This window comes from Aegilops tauschii, chromosome 2, assembly GCF_002575655.3.
Source record: "Aegilops tauschii subsp. strangulata cultivar AL8/78 chromosome 2, Aet v6.0, whole genome shotgun sequence".
NCBI classification, from domain to species: domain Eukaryota; kingdom Viridiplantae; phylum Streptophyta; class Magnoliopsida; order Poales; family Poaceae; genus Aegilops; species Aegilops tauschii.
Window position 1 is genome coordinate 339960331 of NC_053036.3, and position 21172 is coordinate 339981502.

Genomic DNA, 21172 nt, shown 5'->3' on the forward strand with positions numbered 1-21172 from the left:
AACAATCATCAAAAGACTTCCCATAAACAGAGAAACAATCCATGAAAACCTCAACAATCTTTTCATAAGAGTCAGAGAATATAGCAGTCATACATCTTTGAAAGGTAGCAGGTGCATTACATAAACCGAAAGGCATACGTCTATAAGCATAGGTTCCAAAGGGACAAGTAAAACTGGTCTTTTCTTGATCAGGTTGAGAAACAGGTATTTGTGAAAAGCCAGAATATCCATCAAAAGGAAGCAAAAGTGTGTGCTTAGATATTCTTTCAAGCATTTGATCAGTAAAAGGCAAAGGGTAATGATGTTTTCTAGTTGCTTTATTTAATTTTCTAAAATAAATTACCATTCTATAGCCTGTAACAATTCTTTGTGTAATAAGTTCATTTTTATCATTAGGAACAACAATTATACCTCCTTTCTTAGTGACACAATGAACATGACTTACCCATCTACTATCAGCTATAGGATAGATTATACTTGCTTCCAGAAGTTTTAAGATTTCTGTTCTTACCACTTCCTTCATTTTTGGATTTAACCGACGTTGGTGATCAACAACGGGTTTAGCATCAGGTTCCATATTAATTTTGTGCTGACATAGAGTGGGACTAATGCCCTTTAAATCATCAAGACTATATCCAATAGCAGCCCGGTGCTTCCTTAGAACTTTCAATAATCTTTCTTCTTCATGTTCTGAAAGGTTAGCATTGATAATAACAGGATATATCTTCTTTTCATCAAGATAAGCATATTTCAAAGTGTCTAGCAATTGTTTTAGTTCAAACACAGGATCACCTTTAGGTGGAGGATGACCTCCTAAAGTTTCAATAGGCAAGTTGTGTTTAAGCAGAGGACGTTGTTCAAAGAAAATCTTATCTATTTCATTTCTTTCATGCATATGTAAATCATTTTCATGGTCTAGCAAATATTGTTCTAAAGGATCAGTTGGTGGCACAACAATAGAAGCAAGACCAATTAATTCATCTTTACTAGGCAATTGTTTTTCATGAAGCTTTCTACTAAACTTGGAAAAATTAAACTCATGAGACTCATCACCAAAATTAACACCGACAGTTTGTTTCTTGCAATCTATCTTAGCATTAACGGTGTTTAAGAAAGGTCTACCAAAGATAATGGGACAAAAGTCATCTTGTGGGGAGCCAAGAACAAGAAAATTAGTAGGGTGTTTTATTTTCCCACACAAGACTTCAACATTTCTAACAATCCCAATTGGTGAAATAGTGTCTCTATTAGCAAGTTTAATAGTAACATATATGTCTTCTATTTCTGCAGGTGCTATGTCTTTCATAACTTCTTGATATAAGGTGTAAGGAAGAGCACTTACACTAGCACCTATGTCACATAAACCATGATAACAGTGATCTCCTATTTTAACTGAGATGACAAGCATGCCAATAACAGATCTTTGTTTATCCTTTTTATCAGGTTTAGCAATTCTAGCAGCTTCTTCACAGAAGTAAATAACATGCCCATCTATATCTTCTTCCAAGAGATCTTTAACCATAGAAATACTAGGTTCTACTTTAATTTGTTCATCAGGTTTAGGTGTTTTAATATAGCTTTTGTTAACCACAGTTGAAACTTTAGCATGTTCCTTTATCCTAACAGGAAAAGGTGGTTTCTCAATATAAGAAGTAGGAACAACTGGATCAACATTATAAAGTATAGTTTCTTCTTTAATTGGTACTGGTTCTTTAATTTCTTCTTTAACAGGTGGGTGATATTTAAACCACTTCTCTTTAGCGAGATCAACATGAGTAACAAATGATTCACAAAAGGAGGCTACTATCTCAGAGTCAAGTCCATATTTAGTGCTAAACTTTTGAAAAGCATCGGTATCCATAAAAGATTTAACACAATCATATTTAAGTTTAATACCTGACTCTTTACCTTCGTCAAGTTCCCAATCTTCAGAGTTGCGTTTAATTCTTTCCAAAAGATCCCACCGGAATTCAATAGTCTTCTTCATAAAAGAACCAGCACAAGAAGTATCAAGCATGGTTTGATCATTACAAGAAAGCCGAGCATAAAAGTTCTGGACAATAATTTCTCTTGAGATCTCATGATTGGGGCATGAATATAACATTGACTTAAGTCTCCCCCAAGCTAGAGCGATACTTTCTCCTTCAGGAAGCCAAAAATTATATATATAATTCCGATCACGATGAACTAGATGCATAGGATAATTTTTTGGGTGGAACTCCAATTTCAATCGATTCCAATTCCAAGATCCAATATCATCGTATAGCCTATACCATGCCAATGCTTTTCCCTTCAAAGATAAAGGGAAAACCTTCTTCATAACCTCATCTCCGGGCAAACCTGCAAGCTTGAACAATCCACAAATTTGTTCTACATATATCAAGTGCAAATCAGGATGTTCGGTTCCATCTCCTACATAAGGATTAGGTAGAAGTTGTTCTATCATACCCGAAGGAATTTCATATTCAATTTTTTTGTAGGTGCAGTAGGTTGAGGAGTAACTAATCATGGTTCCGGTCAAGGTGAAGATACCCCGAAGAAACCCTTCAAAGGATTGTTTTCCATAGTAACAAGTGACAACAAATTTCAGCACACTATATAAATGTTAAGTAAGAGTGTCGAACCCAACGAGGAGCAGAAGGAAATGACAAGTGGTTTTCAGTAAGGTAATGTGTGCAAGTGCTGAAATTGTAAGTAGCAGAGTAGTTTGATAGCAAGATAATTTGTAACGAGCAAGTAACGATAGTAGTAAAAAAAGTGCAGCAAGGTAGCCCAATCCTTTTTAGGCAAAGGACAGGCCAAAACGGTCTCTTATGATAAGCAAAGCGTTCTTGAGGGTACACGGGAATTTCATCTAGTCACTTTCATCATGTTGGTTTAATTCGTGTTCGGTACTTTGATAATTTGATATGTGGGTGGACCGGTGCTTAGGTGTTGCTCTTACTTGAACAAACCTCCTACTTATGATTAACCCTCCCGCAAGCATCCGCAACTATGAGAAAAGTGTTAAGAATAAATTCTAACCATAGCATTAAACTTTTGGATCCAATCGGTCCCTTACAGAATAGCGCATAAACTGGGGTTTAAGCTTCTATCACTCTCGCAACCCATCATCTAATTGTTACTCCACAATGCATTCCCTTAGGCTAAATATGGTGAAGTGTCATGTAGTCGATGTTCACATGTGTCGGTGTACAAAAGAAGGGGCGCACCTTTGTACCCCTTTACCTGCGCACGGACAGTCAGAGCCGCGCCCACGGCCGCACCAAGCAGAACAGGGGAGGTGAACCGAGGTAAAACCGAAGCCCAAGACAGCCAGAGCAACGCCAAGACCGAGACCACAAAAGAGCAGAGAGACGAAGCAGCTTCCCCCGGCAAGACCCTTGCCGGGGCAGCCTCAGCGACACCGGCAAGGTCCTTGTCGGGGTGGCTCGTCCAACACCAGGGGAGCACACCACCCTTGAGCCCACGGTCTCCAACACCATCAACCACGTTGGGCCAGGGCTCGAGAGGCACCTCCATGGTGGCATGCAGATCTTTGTGAAGACAAGGAATATTCAAGATCAGATGAGGATTAAAAGACAACGATCCTCGGCAAGATCCTTGCCGAGGGGAGCCACAAGACCCCCAGCAAGATCCTTGCCGGGGACAACAGCACGCCACGGCAAGGCCCTTGCCGGGCCACCCGGCAAGGCCCTCGCCAAGGGCGCCAGCAGGGCCACCTCCAGGCCCGCACCAGCCAAGTCTCCACCGCCGTTCGCATGCAGCTGCCAGCCCAACCAGTTGGGCAGGCACATGCGTGGCAACATGCAGCTCCCAGGCCAACTTAGCAAGCACCTGCGTGGCGGCATGCAGATCTTCGTGAAACCCAACCGCCGCGCCACCTCAGCTGCTTGCCTTCCTACATGGCGCCGCATGCAGCGCTAGCTAGGGCGCGTGTCGAAGCGAGGGGGAGCGGCGATGGACGGGACGGGCCTCGTTCCCGTCCCCGATAAAGCTAGGGGACACCTAAGCAATGCATTAAATGCGTCTTGTCCTGTAATACGAGCGATAAGCTCGTAGCACTGTACGCCTTTCCACCTCCTGTGTGCCACTGTGGCAGCCTCTTTTCGACTATAAAAGGAGGCCCATGGCGTACTGGAGAAGGATTCGGCTCTTTGGAACTACTCAGCCACCGCAGCTAGTTCAAGGGCTAAAGAACACTCAATACACCCACCAAAGTAGGACTAGGGTTTTACGCATCCTCACAGCCCGAACCTGGGTAAACGATCCTTGTGCTGATTACTAATCCCACTCTTCTTGCAACCCTCCGCCCCGGCAACCGTAGTAGGGATTCTTGTGATCCCATAGGTGTCATTTCCCACCGACATATTTGGCGCTCCAGGTAGGGGGCGCAATTGTGAGAATCTGGTCTAGTAGTTAGCCTAGCGTTTCTTCACCGCCATGGCTCCCAAGAAGAAGACGGCCACAGCGATCGGCTCGTCGGGGGCCGAACGGCTCGTGCTAGTACGGCGAGCGGACATGATCCGAGCCGCGGTCCGCGAGCACCAGCATTGCCTTGGCAGTCAGAGCCTGGCGAGCGGCGCCGTTCGCGCGCGGCGATGGGCCGCACATCACCAAGTCTAAAGATGGGGCTGGGCCCCCCGCGGGCGGTGCGGGGCCCTCCAGGAGTGTCGTTGTGCCACCCACGGGCGGCGCAGCAACCTCCAGGACGCCCACGCCGGCGACCACTACGCGCTCTTCCCATGGTGTGCGCGACGAGCAGCGTCACCACGCCGGTGACCCTGGGCACCGCCGTGGGAAGAGCCCTGTGCGTCGTCCGCGGGATGAAGGAGTTCTGCATGCCCGCCGAAGTGCTGGCGAAAATGGCGCGCAGCCGTTGGGTCGTGATGGAGCTCCTTCTTACGTGGTTAGAAGTCGAAGCGCGCCACGGTCCACGCAGCTGTCGCCGCCACCCACGCCAACAGAAGCTTTGGCGCGCGCGCAGCTGCTCCTCGACTTCCCTCCTGCTGCGGAGAAGCTCGACGAGTGGAGGGCCACCATCCGGAGCCTCGTCACCGTCACCAACAAAGACGACCCGCGACCGGCGGGACCCTCGGGCCGACGCTCCACCGAGCCACCACATGCCAGCGCTAGGAGGACCAGGGGTGTTGCGGTCACGGTGCACTCTCCTCCTCCTCGCCAGCCGCCGCGGGCGTCGGCCCGTCGTGACGACGCTTGTGATAACATCTCTATAGCGTCATCCGACCCGCGGACCCACCCGACCAGCGCCAAGTTCTTCGAGAACGAGCTCACGAAGATGCTCGAACCACTATCGAGCGCTGGTGTGATACACGCCACCAGTCGGACAAGCGGCCGGGACCCGCTATGGACCACCCAGCACCGGGGGGCCCCGGCGGCCTACCTTACGAGGTGGGCTGCCCGACCTTTACCCGCGAGCTGCGGCAGTTCCAGTGGCCGTCCCACTGCACGTTCAAGCCCGACGTCAGCGAGAAGTACATTGGCAAGGCCCATCCGTCCAAGTTCCTCAGCATCTACACCATCGCGATGCAGGCTGCCAGAGCTCGCGACGACAAGGTGCCTGCCAATTATTTCCCGCTGGCACTGAAGCGTAATGTTATGTCTTGGTTGATGCACTTGCCGGCGGATTCCATTTCTTCTTGGGCGGATCTGTGCCATGAGTTCGTTGGCGCCTTCACAGGAGGCCACCAAGCTCATGGCCAGGCCAGCGATCTGCATATCATTCCCCAGAAGGAAGGGGAAACCCTGTGCAAGTACATCCAGAGGTTCAGCCGGGTGCAGTACAACATCCCCGACGTTCATCCCGCCACTGTGATCAGTGCATTCCATTAGAACGTGCGCAACCGCAAGATGCGCGAAGAGCTGGCGATGACCAAGGTTAAGGATATGGCCGAACTCTACGTTCTGGCCGATAGATGCGCCCGAGCTGAAGAGGGAAGGAAGTACCCCGGCGAAGACGCCGGTGCGGAAACTGACTCTACCACGAAGACGCCACCGCCCTGACGAAGAAGGGCCGACGTCGCAATAGGAAACGCAAGGGCATGGCCGTACTTGCCGTTGAAGGATCTGACAACACTGGCGCTGCCAAGAAGGTCAAGGCAGACGGCCCCGACAAGGAGATTGCCGGGTGCACCGCCTACCGGGCCTTAGCAGCTGCCGACAAGCCAGGGGGCTCCGGCAAGCAATACTGCAAGATCCACCGCACCAAGGGCCACGACCTCCAGAACTGCCGGCAAGTCGAGCTGCTTGCTGAAAAGCAAAAGGCCGAGTATGAAAGGCGGAACAAGGTGAAAGGTCAGGACGGTGCCGAGGGATCCGGCAAGAAGCGTGGCGGCTAAGGAGACTGCCCCGGCAAGGACAACCAGAGAGGCCCGCCCGGGGCCGTGACAAGAAACAAGAAGACGATGATCACGACGAGGACGACGAGTCGGTGAGCAAGAGTTCTAGAAGGCTATGAAGGCCATGTGCGTCGATGGTGGTGCCTCGCTGCATACTTCTCACCGCCAGCTCAAGCAGTGGGTGCGCGAGATTACAGCAGCGGAGCCGTCGTTCGACGCTCAGAAGCCGCTGAAGTGGTCCAGCATGCCCCTCATCTTTGACGCCGAGGACCACCCTGACCGCACAACCGCGGTCGGGTGTTTGACATTGTTGGTCTCACCAACGATATGCGACCTCAAGGTGAACAAGATGTTGGTCGACGGCGGGGCCGGCCTGAACTTGATCTCGCCCGTCGTGATCAAAAGGCTGCAAATTCCTGATGGAGTCCTTGAGGAAACTGGCACGTTTCAAGGGGTCAATCCGGGGAGGAGCCAGCCGAAGGGGAAGGTCACACTGCCCGCGACGTTTGGAGGAGAGTTCAACTACAGGACGGAGAGGATCGTCTTCGACGTGGCCGAGAGCCCCTTGCCCTACAACGGGATCCTCGGCCGCTCGGCACTAGCCAAGTTCATGGCGGCATCACACTACGCCTACAACATGCTAAAGATGCCCGGGCCGTTGACCATCATCTCCGCCCCCTCCGACAAGAAGGACGCGCTGATTTGCGCCGACCAACTCTACTGGGAAGCAGTTGCAGCAGCTGCCGTCAAGGCACTTGCTCCTACCGCTGAAGGCCCGGGAGGGAAGAAGAAGCCCGACAAGACCTCTCGCACCCACTCCGGCAAGCACACCTCCTCAGAGTGTTGCGCTACCGTCGAGGACGTGCCAGAGAGCTCTACCGGCAAGAGTAAGAAATCCAGAGCCGAGCCACCGCAGACCAAGAAGGTGTCCATCAGGGAGGATGGCACGGGAGGGGCCTTCACCATAGGCTCCACCCTCGACAGCAAATAGGAAGGCGCGCTCGTCACCTTCCTGCAGGCGAATGTCGACGTGTTTGCGTGGCAAGCATCCGACATCCCTGGTGTTCCCAGGGAGGTGATTGAGCACCACCTAGCTGTCTGCCCTCATGCGCGGCCCGTCAAGCAGAAGGTCAGAAAGCAGGCTCTAGAGAGGCAGGAGTTCATCACAGAGGAGATCAGGAAGTTGGAAGTGGCAGGTTTGGTGAGAGGAGTGCTCCACCCGACATGGTTGGCCAATCCGGTAGTGGTGCGCAAGGCAAATGGGAAGTGGAGGCTGTGTATTGACTACACAGATATCAATAAGGCTTGTCCTAAGGACCCCTTCCCGTTGCCGCGCATCGACCAGATTGTTGACTCCACGGCCGGGTGGGATCTGTTGTCATTCCTCGACGCCTACTCGGGCTACCACCAAATCTTCATGACAAGAGAGGATGAAGAGAAGACAACATTCATCACCCGATGTGGTACGTATTGCTTTTTACGGATGCCTTTCGGGTTGAAGAGTGCTGGCTCGACATTTGCAAGAGCAGTCCAAATCGGTTTTGAACCCCAGCTCCATAGAAATATGGAAGCATACATGGATGACATAGTGGTCAAAACCAAGGACGGGGCAACTCTTGTGCAAGATCTAGAAGAGACATTTGCCAACCGGCGCAAGATCAACCTTAAGATGAACCCTGAGAAGTGTGTCTTCGGCATTCCGTCCGGCAAGCTTCTCAGGTTCTTCGTGTCGCAGCGCGGGATCGAGGCAAACCCAGACAAAATCAAGGCTATTGAGCAGATTGAGGCGCCCAAGCGGATCAAAGATGTGCGTCGGCTCACCGGCTGCGTCGCCGCCATGAGCCGATTCATCTCCAAGTCCGTCGAGCGTGCCCTTCCCTTTTTCAAAATCTTGAAGAAGGTAGGCCCAATGGAGTGGACCCCAGAAGCCGAGGCGGCGTTGCAGGATCTGAAGAAATACCTTTCCTCCATGCCAATACTGGTTGCGCCTAAACCACAAGAGCCGTTGCTGCTGTATCTGGCGGTGAAAAATCAAGTGGGCAGCGCCGCACTGGTGGCACAGAGGGAGGTCGACGAGGAGGCAGTGGCGACGGCAGAACTAGCGGATGGCAAGCCAAAGACCCCCACGGTAGGGCCTGGTGCCGGCAAGGCAAGGCCACCGGCAGAGTCTGATGCCACCAAGGCAGTGCCTGCGCAGTGTCGGAGTAATGGGCCACGGGTAGCCTAACCTGAGCCCCAGAACATTTCAAGTCATCGGGGCCGGCTGTGCCCCTCAAGACGTCAAGATAGAGCTCCGCCTTCTGTCGGCCGGCTGGCCGAACGGCCGACTGCTAGAAGGCGGCCATGCTCAGGAAGGCAGCTCCAAGACGGGCCGACTCCTAGCAGGCGGCCTCTAGAGAGGCCATCTCCTAGCAGGCGGCCCATGGCTCCCTCAAAGTCTGTGCCCTCATTAAGAAGACAAGATAGGGTGTGGCTGCAGTATAGCCCATCCCCCCGTATCCAGGGCCGGGTGTGGCCACAGTGCTCCGTACAGGCGGAGATCTCCGCCCGGCGCAGCACTGTTGCCACTCCGCCCCTGACATCACTCCTGTCAGGCGAAGCCCTGTTCCCACGACCGCTTGTCGGTACGGCCCGAAGACGACGGGCCCTGCCGGTCAGCGAGAGCCCGAAAGACGGCGGGGGCCTCACCAGTCGGACCCGAGGGAGGCCGGCTCCCAGCAGTCGGCCCGTTCCTTCCTCGGGGCCCCACGCACCATTAACCAGATAAGATGTGGAGTGGCTACAGTGATCTCCCGCCAGGCGGCGGGACTATAGCCACGCTCCCCTGACCATGCAAGCGTCATTAGCATCACGGCTACAGTAATCCGCAGCCGGCAAGACCCGTGAGCGGCGGAGGCGGCCTGTCGGCTCCGTACCAGACCAGCCGACGGGGCCCACCAGGCGGCGGGGCCCGGCAGTCGGCGGAGAAGCCGGCGACCAGAGAGACTGACAGTCGGGTCCTACACCCGGCCAGATTACCATTGTACCCCTAGGGGGTAGGCCTATATAAACCCCCCAGGGCACCCATGCAAAGGGTTCCAACCTGTTAGAATTAGACTCACACCTAGGGGGAGAGGAGAGCAAGCCTTGCCTTCTTCTACCTCTAGCATACAGCTCGAGGAGCACCATTATACTCACTAGTGCCTTAGTGATCATGCAGAGACCCCGCAGAGCAGGACTAGGGGTGTTATCTCCTAGGAGAGCCCCGAACCTGGGTAAAGTGCGTCGGCGTTCGTGCCTACGCCTTATCCCGCTTCCAGGCACCGGCGACGTTCTACTCGCTCCCACCATGATAAGCCATCCATTGGCATATGTTGCACCCAACCCCCAACATTTGGCGCCCACCATAGGGTGAGGTGCACCGTCTCCCGGAGACCTGTTCTGGACGGGAACCCTATTCCTTCCCGGCAAGCGCAGCCAGCCCAGCACGCCAGACGGCGTCTGCGCCAACGCGCTGCACGGCGCGGAGGTCGCCTGCGCGGTGAGCTGCGTCACCGATCTTGTTGGCGAGATTCGCCTCTCCGACGAGCCCATGTCTGATGTGGGCACCGATGTCCCTGAGAGCCACCTCGTGAGCCTCCTTGATCAGCTCCACGTCGCCGGCGAGCCTGCTGCCGACTTGGAGTCGGTTGGCTCCACCGACCCGATGTTGGTCGACTCTGACACGGCGTCGCTTGACGCGTTCCCCACCAACGTGGTGGTCTACGATGAGCCACTTCCTCGCGCGGACAGCGGCGGCAGCACCGTCACGGAGGTGCTCGTCATCAGCCACGGCAAGCACTCTGGCGGAGGTGGCCAGGATCCGTTGCAGGCGGCGATGCAGGACCTGGCTGCGCCTATCCCGGAAGACGCCGACGCTGAGACGCTGGAAGCACGCCGCGTCCAGCTCGTCGAGAGCGCTAACCGGCTGGCCAGCATGAGAATCCTTTCGGAGGCCTACCAGCGGGAGATGGACCATGCTGTCGGCGGCACACCGGCTCCTGGTGGGCCTAGCTGTATTGACCGGATCCGGCAGCACGACGCGACCATCGCTAGCATGTTCGGGGCTGATCGTCCCATCTACGCCACGCCTGCGGAGAACATACGAGCTGCCCAGGCGACAGCAGACGAGCTAGACAAGCTCGAAGGCGATGAGCGTCGCCACATGAGCAAGTCCAGCAGCTCCTCGACGTGGCTGCTGAGCAGCAAGAGGCCGGGTGCCGCACTGAAGTGCCCAACCGGTGAAACGACGACCCGCCTCCTCGCCGAGACCAAGGCGCGACATCCCGGACGCCGACTGGTGGTGCCCGCGATAGAAGAGACAAGGAGCCGGCTGCTAGCCGCTGCCGGACTCGCATCACCATCGAGCGCGACCAAGATGGCCGCCCAAGAGCAGTGCCGCGACGAGACGACTGCCCGCCTCCTCCTCCCCGCAAGAAGAGGCGCATTACCCCGCCGCCTGTTGATCACCCGTCACTCGGCGACCGCCTTGGCCGCCGAGAAGGAATCGGAGAAAATGATGCCCGCCACCGGATCGATCGCCTCAATCGATCCCTAGCGCTAGAAGAAGAAGATGAGCTGGGTCTGCCATGCTTCGGCCCCCGCATCCGAGACGAACCTTTCCCCAAAGGGTTCACGCTCCCGAGAGATACACCCAAGTACACCGGCTCCGTGAAGCCGGAGGACTGGCTGGTCGACTACTCCACAGCCGTCAGCATCGCAAACGGCAACAAGCGCGTTGCCGTGAAGTACGTTCCGCTCATGCTCCAGGGCACGGCCCGGACATGGCTGAACAGCCTAAAGCCCCGCAGCATCAATAGCTGGGTTGATTTCACTGAAGCATTCATCTGCAACTTCACCAGCACGTACAAACGACCGCCCAAGCCCCGCCAGCTCTCCTTGTGCGTCCAAGGCCCCAACGAGTCGACTCGCGATTACCTCACGCGCCGGGCCGAGCTGCGCAACTCTTGCGAGGGCGTGCACGAGGTGCAGGCCATCGAGTACTTCACTGCCGGGTGCCGAGAGGGCACCCTCCTCAAGCACAAGCTCCTCTGTGACGAGCCGGCAACCCTCGACAAACTGCTGATCATAGCAGACAAGTATGCCACGGCCGACCCCTCCATGAAGGCGGAGATCCAAGTTAACGCGTCGGGCAAGGTGGCCCCTCAAGCCCCTCGGACTCCGGCTGGTGACACCAGTCGGCGACAGCAACCAAACGACAACAAGCGCAAGGCCATGCAGCCGGCTTCCACGAGCCGACAGGTGGCAACAGTCGAAGATCAGCAGCTGGAAGGGCAGCCTCCCTCCAAGCGCCAGAAGGGCGGCAAGCCCAACTGGTTGCCCGCCTTCTCATACAAGCAGACCCTTGATGCACCCTGCAAGTTCCATAGTGGCGCGAAGCCATCCAATCACACCACTCGGAAGTGCCACTGGCTCACCAGGATTGCCAAGGGTGACGGACTCCAGCCTCCCCCGCAAGCCGGCCCGCCGCCTCCTCCTCCACAGCAGCCGGCGGCTCGGCCAGTCGGCGCCATACAAGATGATTATCCTGAAGAGCATGGAGCTTATGTCGTGTTCACCAGCGTGGCCGACGACAGGCGCAGCAGACGGCAGCAGCAACAAGAAGTGAATGCAGTAGCATCAGAAACCCCTGAATTCATGCACTGGTCTGAGAAGCCCATCAGCTGGAGTAGAGCCGACCACCCGGAGGTGATGCCCAATCCCGGCTCTTATGCTCTGGTGTTGGATGCCACCTTTGCCACGGAGAGGCGAGCTGCTCGCTTCTCCCGAGTTCTGATAGATGGCGGCAGCAACATCAACATCATGTACAAAGATACCTTGGAGAAGTTGGGAATCAAGCAGAGACATCTTTAGCCCAGCCGGACTATTTTCCATGGCGTTGTTCCAGGCCTTTCCTGCTCACCAATCGGCAAGACTCAGATAGATGTCCTCTTTGGGGACAAAAATCATTTCCACCGAGAGCCAGTCTGGTTTGAGGTGGTGGACCTTGAGAGCCCTTATCATGCACTGCTTGGCCGGCCTACCCTGGCCAAGTTTATGGCGGTCCCCCACTATGCTTACCTGAAGATGAAGATGCCGAGCTCCAAGGGAATCCTGACCATAGCAGGAGACTACAAGAAGTCGTCCGCCTGCACGGCAGAGAGCAGCCGGTTAGCCGAGTCCCTCGTGATCGCGGCTGAGAAGCGGCTCCTTGACCAGGTTGTGGCAATGGCCGGCAAGCAGCCGGAAATATCACCCAACCCCAAGGAGTCGGAAGCTGAGGGATCGTTCAAGCCGGCAAAGGAAACAAAGAAGATACCCTTGGACCCAGAGCACTCGGAGAGGCACGCTGTCATAGGTGCAAACCTTGACAGCAAATAGGAAGGTGAGCTCGTCGATTTCCTCGGTGAGAATCGGGACATCTTTGCATGGTCTCCCAAAGACATGCCGGGTGTTCCGACGGAATTCGCCGAGCACAAGCTACATGTCCGGTCTGATGCCAAGCCAGTCAGGCAGCCCTTGCGCCGCCTGTCAGAGGAGAAGAGAAGAGTTGTTGGAGAAGAGATAGCCCGACTTCTAGCAGCCGGCTTCATCATGGAAGTGTTCTTTCCAGAGTGGTTAGCCAACCCAGTCCTTGTACTGAACAAGAACAAGCAGTGGCGCATGTGTATTGATTATACCAGCCTCAACAAAGCGTGCCCCAAAGATCCCTTTGCCTTACCAAGGATTGACCAAGTGATAGACTCCACAGCCGGATGCGAGCTGTTGTGCTTTTTGGATGCATACTCGGGGTATCATTATCAAGCTGAACCCGGCCGACAAGCTGAAGACCGCCTTCATCACGCCGTTCGGAGCCTTCTGCTACCTGACCATGACGTTCGGCTTGAGGAATGCCGGCGCCACGTTTTAGCGTTGCATGCAGAAGTGCCTCCTCAAGCAACTCAGCAGAAACGCCCACGTCTATGTGGACGATGTTGTGGTGAAGACGGAGAAGCGTGGAATGCTGCTAGAAGACCTCAAGGAGACTTTTGAGAATTTGCGCTGATTTCAGATCAAGCTCAACCCGGAGAAATGCGTCTTTGGAGTACCAGCCGGCCAGCTTCTTGGCTTTCTGGTCTAAGAGCGCGGCATAGAGTGCAACCCTATGAAGATCAAGGCCATCGAGAGGATGGAAGTGCCCACCCGACTGCTGGACATGCAAAAATTCACCGGCTGCTTGGCATCCATCAGCCGTTTCATCAGTCAGCTGGGCGAGAAGGCTCTTCCCCTGTACCAGCTCATGAAGAAGACCACTTTTTTCGAGTGGAACGACAAGGTGGATGAAGCTTTTCTCCAGCTCAAGAAGATGTTGACCACTCCGCCTGTTCTGGCGGCTCCGACTCCTAAGGAGCCCATGCTCCTCTACATCGCCGCTACCAGCCGGGTGGTCAGCACAGTCATAGTGGTGGAACGCAAGGAAGAAGGCAAAGCACTACTAGTCCAGAAGCCGGTGTATTACCTTAGTGAAGTGCTGTCCGCCTCCAAGCAAAACTACCCCCACTACCAGAAGATGTGCTATGGCGTGCACTTTGCCGCCAAGAAATTGAAGCCATATTTTCAAGAGCACCCAATCACTGTGGTCTGCACTGCTCCCCTTGCCGAGATCATTGGAAGCCGAGATGCCTAGGGCCGAGTGGCCAAATGGGCCATAGATTTGGCCCCCTACACCATCTACTACCAGCCTCGCACCGCCATCAAGTCACAAGCACTGGCCGACTTCCTCGTCGACTGGGACGAAACCCAGTACTTGCCACCAGCGCCAAACTCCACCCATTGGCTAATGCACTTTGATGGTTCCAACATGTGCACCGGTTTGGGAGCCGGCATCGTCCTCACCTCTCCCAAAGGCGACAAGCTCAGATATGTGCTGCAAATTCACTTTGCCGCCTCCAACAACGTTGCCGAATACGAAGCACTCATTCACGGGCTCTGGCTTGCCAAGGAACTCGGCATTCGCCGTATCCTGTGTTATGGAGATTTCAACTTGGTGGTCCAGCAATCGTCAGGTGATTGGGATGCCAAGGATGCAAACATGGCGAGTTACCGCTTCCTCGTACAGCAACTCAGTGGATACTTAGAAGGGTGCGAGTTTCTCCATGTGCCAAGAAACGACAACGAGGAAGCTGATGCCTTGGCACGGATCGGCTCCACCCGGCAAGCAATACCAGCCGGTGTCACCCTACAACGCCTCCTTAAGCCGTCCGTCAAGCCATCGCCAGAGTCGGATTCCATCTTTGTGCCGGCTCCTCCTGAAGCAGTCGGATCCGACTTGAGGACCCCAGCAGCCGGCACGGGGAATTCGACAGGCGACCCGGGGACTGCAGCAGCCGCACCCGGCCCGGGGACTTCCAAAACCGGCCCGGGGACTGCAGCAGCCGCACATGGCCTGGGGACTTCCGAACCCGGTCCGGGGACTGCAGCAGTCGGCCCGGGGACTTCATCGACTCAGCAAGTGGCAGCCGACTCCAACCCGCCGCCTCCTAGCCCAACCGCCCTCGTGCAAGTAGCAGTCCTAGCAGTCGAAGAGGTTGCAGCACCTTCATGGGCCCAGCCCATCCTCAACTTTCTGGTGAACAAAGAGCTGCCGACTGGTGAGATCTCGGCCCGGCAAGTGCAACGCCGGGCAGCAGCATACACCATAGTCAACAGAGAACTTGTGAGGCGCAGTGTCACTGGTGTTTACCAGCGCTGCATAGAGCTGGAGCAAGGCCAAGCAATCCTCAAAGATATCAATCAAGGCGAGTGTGGTCACCACGCAGCTTCAAGAGCACTCGTGGCCAAAGCTTTCCGCCACGGTTTTTTCTGGCCGACTGCTCTAGAAGACGCCAAAGACTTGGTCCAGAAACGCAAAGGGTGCCAGAAGTTCCGCTCGAAACCACATCAGCCGGCTTCTGCACTCAAGACTATCCCCATTGCCTGGCACTTTGCTGTCTGGGGCCTAGACATGGTGGGACCATTCAAGACGGCGCGCGGCGGCATGACTCATCTGCTTGTCGCGGTGGACAAGTTCACCAAGTGGATAGAAGCAAAGCCAATTAAGAAATTAAATGGTCCGACTGCTGTGACTTTCATCTCCGACATCACCATCCGGTATGGCATACCACACATCATCATCACCGACAACGGCACAAACTTTGCCAAAGGCGCCTTGGCCCGTTTCTGCGCGACGCAGGGCATCCGACTGGACTTAGCGTCCGTTTCCCATCCACAGTCAAACGGCCTAGTGGAGCGAGCAAACGGCCTCATTTTGTACGGCATCAAGCCCCGACTGGTCGAGCCTCTGGAGCGTTCAGCCGGCTGTTGGCTCGATGAGCTGCCGGCCGTCCTCTGGAGCCTGCACACAAGTCCGAACAAGTCAACCGGCTTCACGCCTTTCTTCCTCGTCTACGGTGCCGAAGCCATCATCCCGACGGACATAGAATTCGACTCCCCTCGAGTCACCATGTACACTGAAGAGGAGGCAGAAGAAGCACGACAAGACGGCATCGATCTGCTGCAAGAGGGCCGGCTATTGGCACTCAGCCGGTCCACCATGGGAGGCACCTTTGGGAGCTTCTGAAATTTGGCCGCCTTCGCGGCAGTCGGGTTCTTGGCCTTCTTCGGCGCGCCGCCGAACAAGGCGGCACCCTGTTTTCGCTTCCGCGTGCCGCCTCGAGCAGTCGGCTCGGCGGAGGGGCCCGCGTCCGTCTTGCCCGAGCCTCGTGAAGGGCACGGCTCGTCTTCCTCATCGTCGTCGTCGGGCCAGGTCTCGATGCCGCCTTCCTCGGAGCCTCCGGCTCCATAGACGCCGCCTGTTGCGGTGTCCTCCAAGGCGGCCGCCCCCAAGTCGGGGTCATCCACGTCGCTCACGGCCCGGTCCGGCGCGTAGTCACCACCCGACCCCACGATGGCAGCCGTCGCTGGCGACATGTATATCTGCATCCCAAAGTCCGATTGCTCAAGACCACCAGACGGAATCAAGATGAAGTATTAAAGAAAGGAGAGACTGAAAGACTTACGGCGGGTGGCGGGTCTGCGCGAGAGTACGGTGGCTTGCCGAACTGTCAGGACCCCTCCAGCTTGAAGCTGGAGATTTCGTTCACCAAGTTGGCCACCTCGGCACCCGACATCTCCTTGGTGCTCAGCCGGCATGGGTCGCGATGCCCGCTCATCCGGCTGATCAGGTAAGGCTGGCCTTGGAGCGGGAGAACCCGACGCGCGACGAAGGAAACCAACAAGTCGGTCGCGTTGAGGCCCTCGGTGTTGGTCAGCTCTCGGAGTCATTGGATGGCGGCGGCGCCGTCTGCCGACACTGGCTTCGGCTTGTAGCCCCAGCTGGCCCGAGGCTCAGCCGGCGGGCCGGCTACGTAAGCCGGCAGGTTGAGGAAGTCGACGGCCGGGTCCACGTTCTCCACGTAGAAGTAAGATTGCTGCCACATCTTAACCGACTGTGGCAGCTTGATGGTGGGGAAGGCGTTCTTCGACGATGTCCGGCGAACTGCGATGAAGGCACCACACTAGGCAGCCACCTCCCGGACGGAGGTGCCCAGCTTGGTGTAGGAAAACGCTCCCCACAGCTCGATGGTGGGGAGGATGCCGAGATAGCCTTCGCACATCGTGACGAAGGCGTCCAGGAGCATCACCGTGTTGGGCGTAAGGTGATGAGGCTGGAGGTGATAGAACTCGAGGAACGAGCGGAGGAAGCCGCTCGCCGGTAGGCCGAAGCCGCAGATGAAGTGCGAGCGGAAGATGACTCGCTCGCCCTCCCCCGATGCCGGAGAGATCTCTCCCTCCGGCGGCATGCGTGCCTTCACGAAGCCCGTGCCGGGGAGACGCCGCGTGTCGCGGAGGAAAGCGATGTGGTCTTCGTGGACATTCGACCCGTCCCAGTCCCCTCCATGCTCGCACGCCATGGAGGGCTCGACGAAGAGAACGGTGCAGCGGGAGAGCTGAGATTGGGGCGGGGCTGAGAGGGCTCGGAGACGAGCAGCGGCGGCGCTCCGGCGGAGCTCGGGGGCGCTACGACGAGAGGAAGAAGAAGGAGGGAAAATGGGGTGGAGGGGCGCGCGTGCTTTGCCGCTCCCTCTCCTCTCCCTACTTATAGCCTACGGGCTATGAAGCCGAGGGGGCGGGCGTGGGATCATGGGATTAACTGTGCCCACGACCCCACGCTCCCGCCTTTACCGCACGAGTTACTGCGCGCAGTAACTCCGCGGAGAAACCCAACCGCCCGCTCGGCCGCAGCGGATTCGCTTGCGTGCCGAGGCCTGGTGGTGGCGGGACCAGCCTGCAGTCGCGTCCCATCGCGCGCGTGGGCTTGCAGGCTGGCCCGGCTGGCTGGCGCCATGTGGCACACCCACGACGGGCGGCGGGCCGAGAAGCTTAGCTAGCACACCACTTGGTTCCCGCCGTTGCATTCGAAATTCCAGAAAGATCCGACTGGACGTACCCGACTCCTGCCAACCAGCTTCCCAAGAGTCGGATGAAGCTTCCTTCAGAGCACCCGGAGGAGGAAGCTGTTGAGGCTCCTCGGCTCCTCAGCCGTGGCACCTCACCAGCTTCGGGGACTACCGTCGGAGTAATGGGCCACGGGTAGCCTAACCCGAGCCCCAGAACCTTTCAAGACATCGGGGCCGGCTGTGCCCCTCAAGACGTCAAGATAGAGCTCCGCCTTCTGTCGGTCGGCTGGCCGAACGGCTGACTACCAGAAGGCGGCCATGCTCAGGAAGGCGGCTCCAAGACGGGCCGACTCCTAGCAGGCGGCCTCTAGAGAGGCCAGCTCCTAGCAGTCGGCCCATGGCGCCCTCAAAGTCTGCGCCCTCATTAAGAAGACAAGACAGGGTGTGGCTGCAGTATAGCCCACCCCCGTATCCAGGGCTGGGTGTGGCCACAGTGCTCCGTAGAGGCGGAGATCTCCGCCTGGCGCAGCACTGTTGCCACTCCGCCCCTGACATCACTCCTGTCAGGCGAAGCCCTGTTCCCACGACTGCTTGTCGGTATGGCCCGAAGACGGCGGGCCCTGCCGGTCAGCGAGAGCCTGGAAGAGGGCGGGGGCCTCACCAGTCGGACCCGAGGGAGGCCGGCTCCCAGCAGTTGGCCCGTTCCTTCCTCGGGGCCCCATGCACCATTAACCAGATAAGACGCGGAGTGGCTACAGTGATCTCCCGCCAGGCGGCGGGACTGTAGCCACATTCCCCTGACAAAGCAAGCGTCATTAGCATCACGGCTACAGTAATCCGCAGCCGGCAAGACCTGTGAGCGGCGGAGGCGGCCTGTCGGCTCCGTACCGGACCAGCCGGCGGGGCCCACCAGGCGGCGGAGAAGCCGGCGACCAGAGAGACTGACAGCCGGGTCCTACACCCGGCCAGATTACCATTGTACCCCTGGGGGTAGGCCTATATAAACCCCCCAGGGCGCCCATGCAAAGGGTTCCAACCTGTTAGAATTAGACTCACACCTAGGGGGAGAGGAGAGCAAGCCTTGCCTTCTTCTACCTCTAGCATACAGCTCGAGGAGCACCATTGTACTCACTAGTGCCTTAGTGATCATGCGGAGACCCCGCAGAGCAGGACTAGGGGTGTTATCTCGTAGGAGAGCCCCGAACCTGGGTAAAGTGCGCCAGCGTTCGTGTCTACGCCTTATCCCGCTTCCAGGCACCAGCGACATTCTAGTCGCTCCCACCATGATAAGCCATCCATTGGCATATGTCGCACCCAACCCCCGACACGCAGTCAAGTGAGGTGGTGCAGAAGAAGATGATGATGCAGCACCCGGTTTACTTTGTCAGCTCCCTCTTGCAGGGGGCTAGGTCGAGGTACTCTGGTGTGCAGAAATTGCTCTTCGGCCTCCTTATGGCCTCGAGGAAGCTGCGTCATTACTTCCAAGCCCACGAGATCACTGTCGTCACCCGCCTCCCATTGCAACGGATACTGCATAACCCAGATGCGACCGGAAGGATTGTGGAATGGGCCCTGGAGTTGTCAAGTTTTGGGTTGAAGTTTGAAAGTACCTCGACAATCCAGAGCAGAGTCCTGGCAGAGTTCATTGCAGAATGGACCTCAACGCCCGACGAAGAAATCTAGGAGACCGCTCTCCCCGGCAAGGAAGCAGACTGCGACTGGATCATGTACTTTGATGGGGCTTTCTCGCTGCAAGGCACCGGTGCCGGTGTGCTGCTTGTTGCACCCACTAGAGAGCACCTCAAGTGTGTGATCCAGATGCACTTTCCCAGGGAGATGTCCACAAACAACACAGCTGAGTATGAGGGGCTGCTTGCCGGTCTCAGAATCGCGGCAGACCTCGGGGGTGAAGAAGCTCATCGTCAGGGGTGACTCGCAGCTTGTCGTCAGGAAAGTCAACAAGGATTACCAGAGCCATTGATGGAGGCCTACGTAGATGAAGTGAGGAAGCTGGAGGAGCGCTTTGACGGTATCCAAGCAGAACACGTTCCCCGAGCAGAGAACGACATCGCCGATTACCTGTCGAAGCGTGCCGCATTCAAGCTACCTGTGGAACCAGGTACCTTTTTGCTCCGGTTAACTTAGCCAACTGTCGAACCATCAATAGGGCAGAACAAGCGGAGGAAGTCAGGTCCCGACAAGTACTTTTCCTCACTCCGATTCACCTCCCGGGTGGTATGAAAAAATGTTCAGTTTCTTTACCTTCAATAGAGGAATGCATAGAGCTAACTCCTTGTCTCCTGGGCTTCTGGAAAGGTTGATGCGTTAGTCCGCAGTCTTTCCTTCGGCTTTAGAGGGAGGAGTAGTTCTTTTCCTTGAAAAGTACCAACAAATGTTTCCCATTCCTATGGCCATTCCTTTAATACTTTTGGCTCTCGGGAGTCTCTTTGTAGGATACTTGGCCAAAGTGTGACCTGTTAGCCCATAAGTCAGTACTGTGACAAAGCGGCTGTTGCTCACCCGGAATCTAGGCCCACTAGGACTCGGCAGGATTTATGGTAAATCAAGCTCTCTCAGGGGTGGAAGCCTTCTTTCGTGATTCACGTAGATTGGAATTCACTTTCTTTAGGGCATGGCTAGTTTCGGGTTTTCTAAAACCATCGCCCAACTCTTTCTTATTCAGACACGCCAACTGATATGCCCAACGAGGGTCGAAGCCACTGATCGAGGGAAGGTGCCCTTCCCATAGAGGCCCAAACTTTTGAAAACTCACATTTTTCAAATTTTTGGGCCACTAAATTCAAAGTGACGGTGGGGTTGAAAGACGAGAGTGCCTACCTCCGCGCCGAGAGTGCCCGCCCTTTCTGTCAAGTAGGCTACTTTTTCCGGAACGCAGTCCGAAATAAAAAATCATATAAAAATCAAGCAAGAAAACTAAAGAAATCGTTAGCGCATTGGCCTTCTTCCTTTTCGATGAAAAACAAATCGACATCTCAATCTTCGAAAGCGTTTTCCTTACCCAGCTAATATCCGAACGACCCTTATACTGTTTTGCTTTCTGCTGCTTCTTGTATAAAGCCAAGGCCTGACATCCATTGTGGGGATCATCTTTTATGCAGACCAGAAACAAATATCGACTTCTACTCTCCAAAGCAGACCCGAAACTAGAATCGACTTATCCTCAGGGGGAAGAAGTCTTCATTGGGCCCATTGTTAAATAGCTCTGAGGCGCCATCACCTACAACCCTTTCCTCTGCCGGGGACTTTCACGAAATGAAAACGGGCGGCATCATCGTATGCTCGACATTAGTTGCCCTGGTGTATATCCCGGAGCCCAGGTGCATAAACAGGTGCATAAAAAGGAAATCAAGTTTGGGA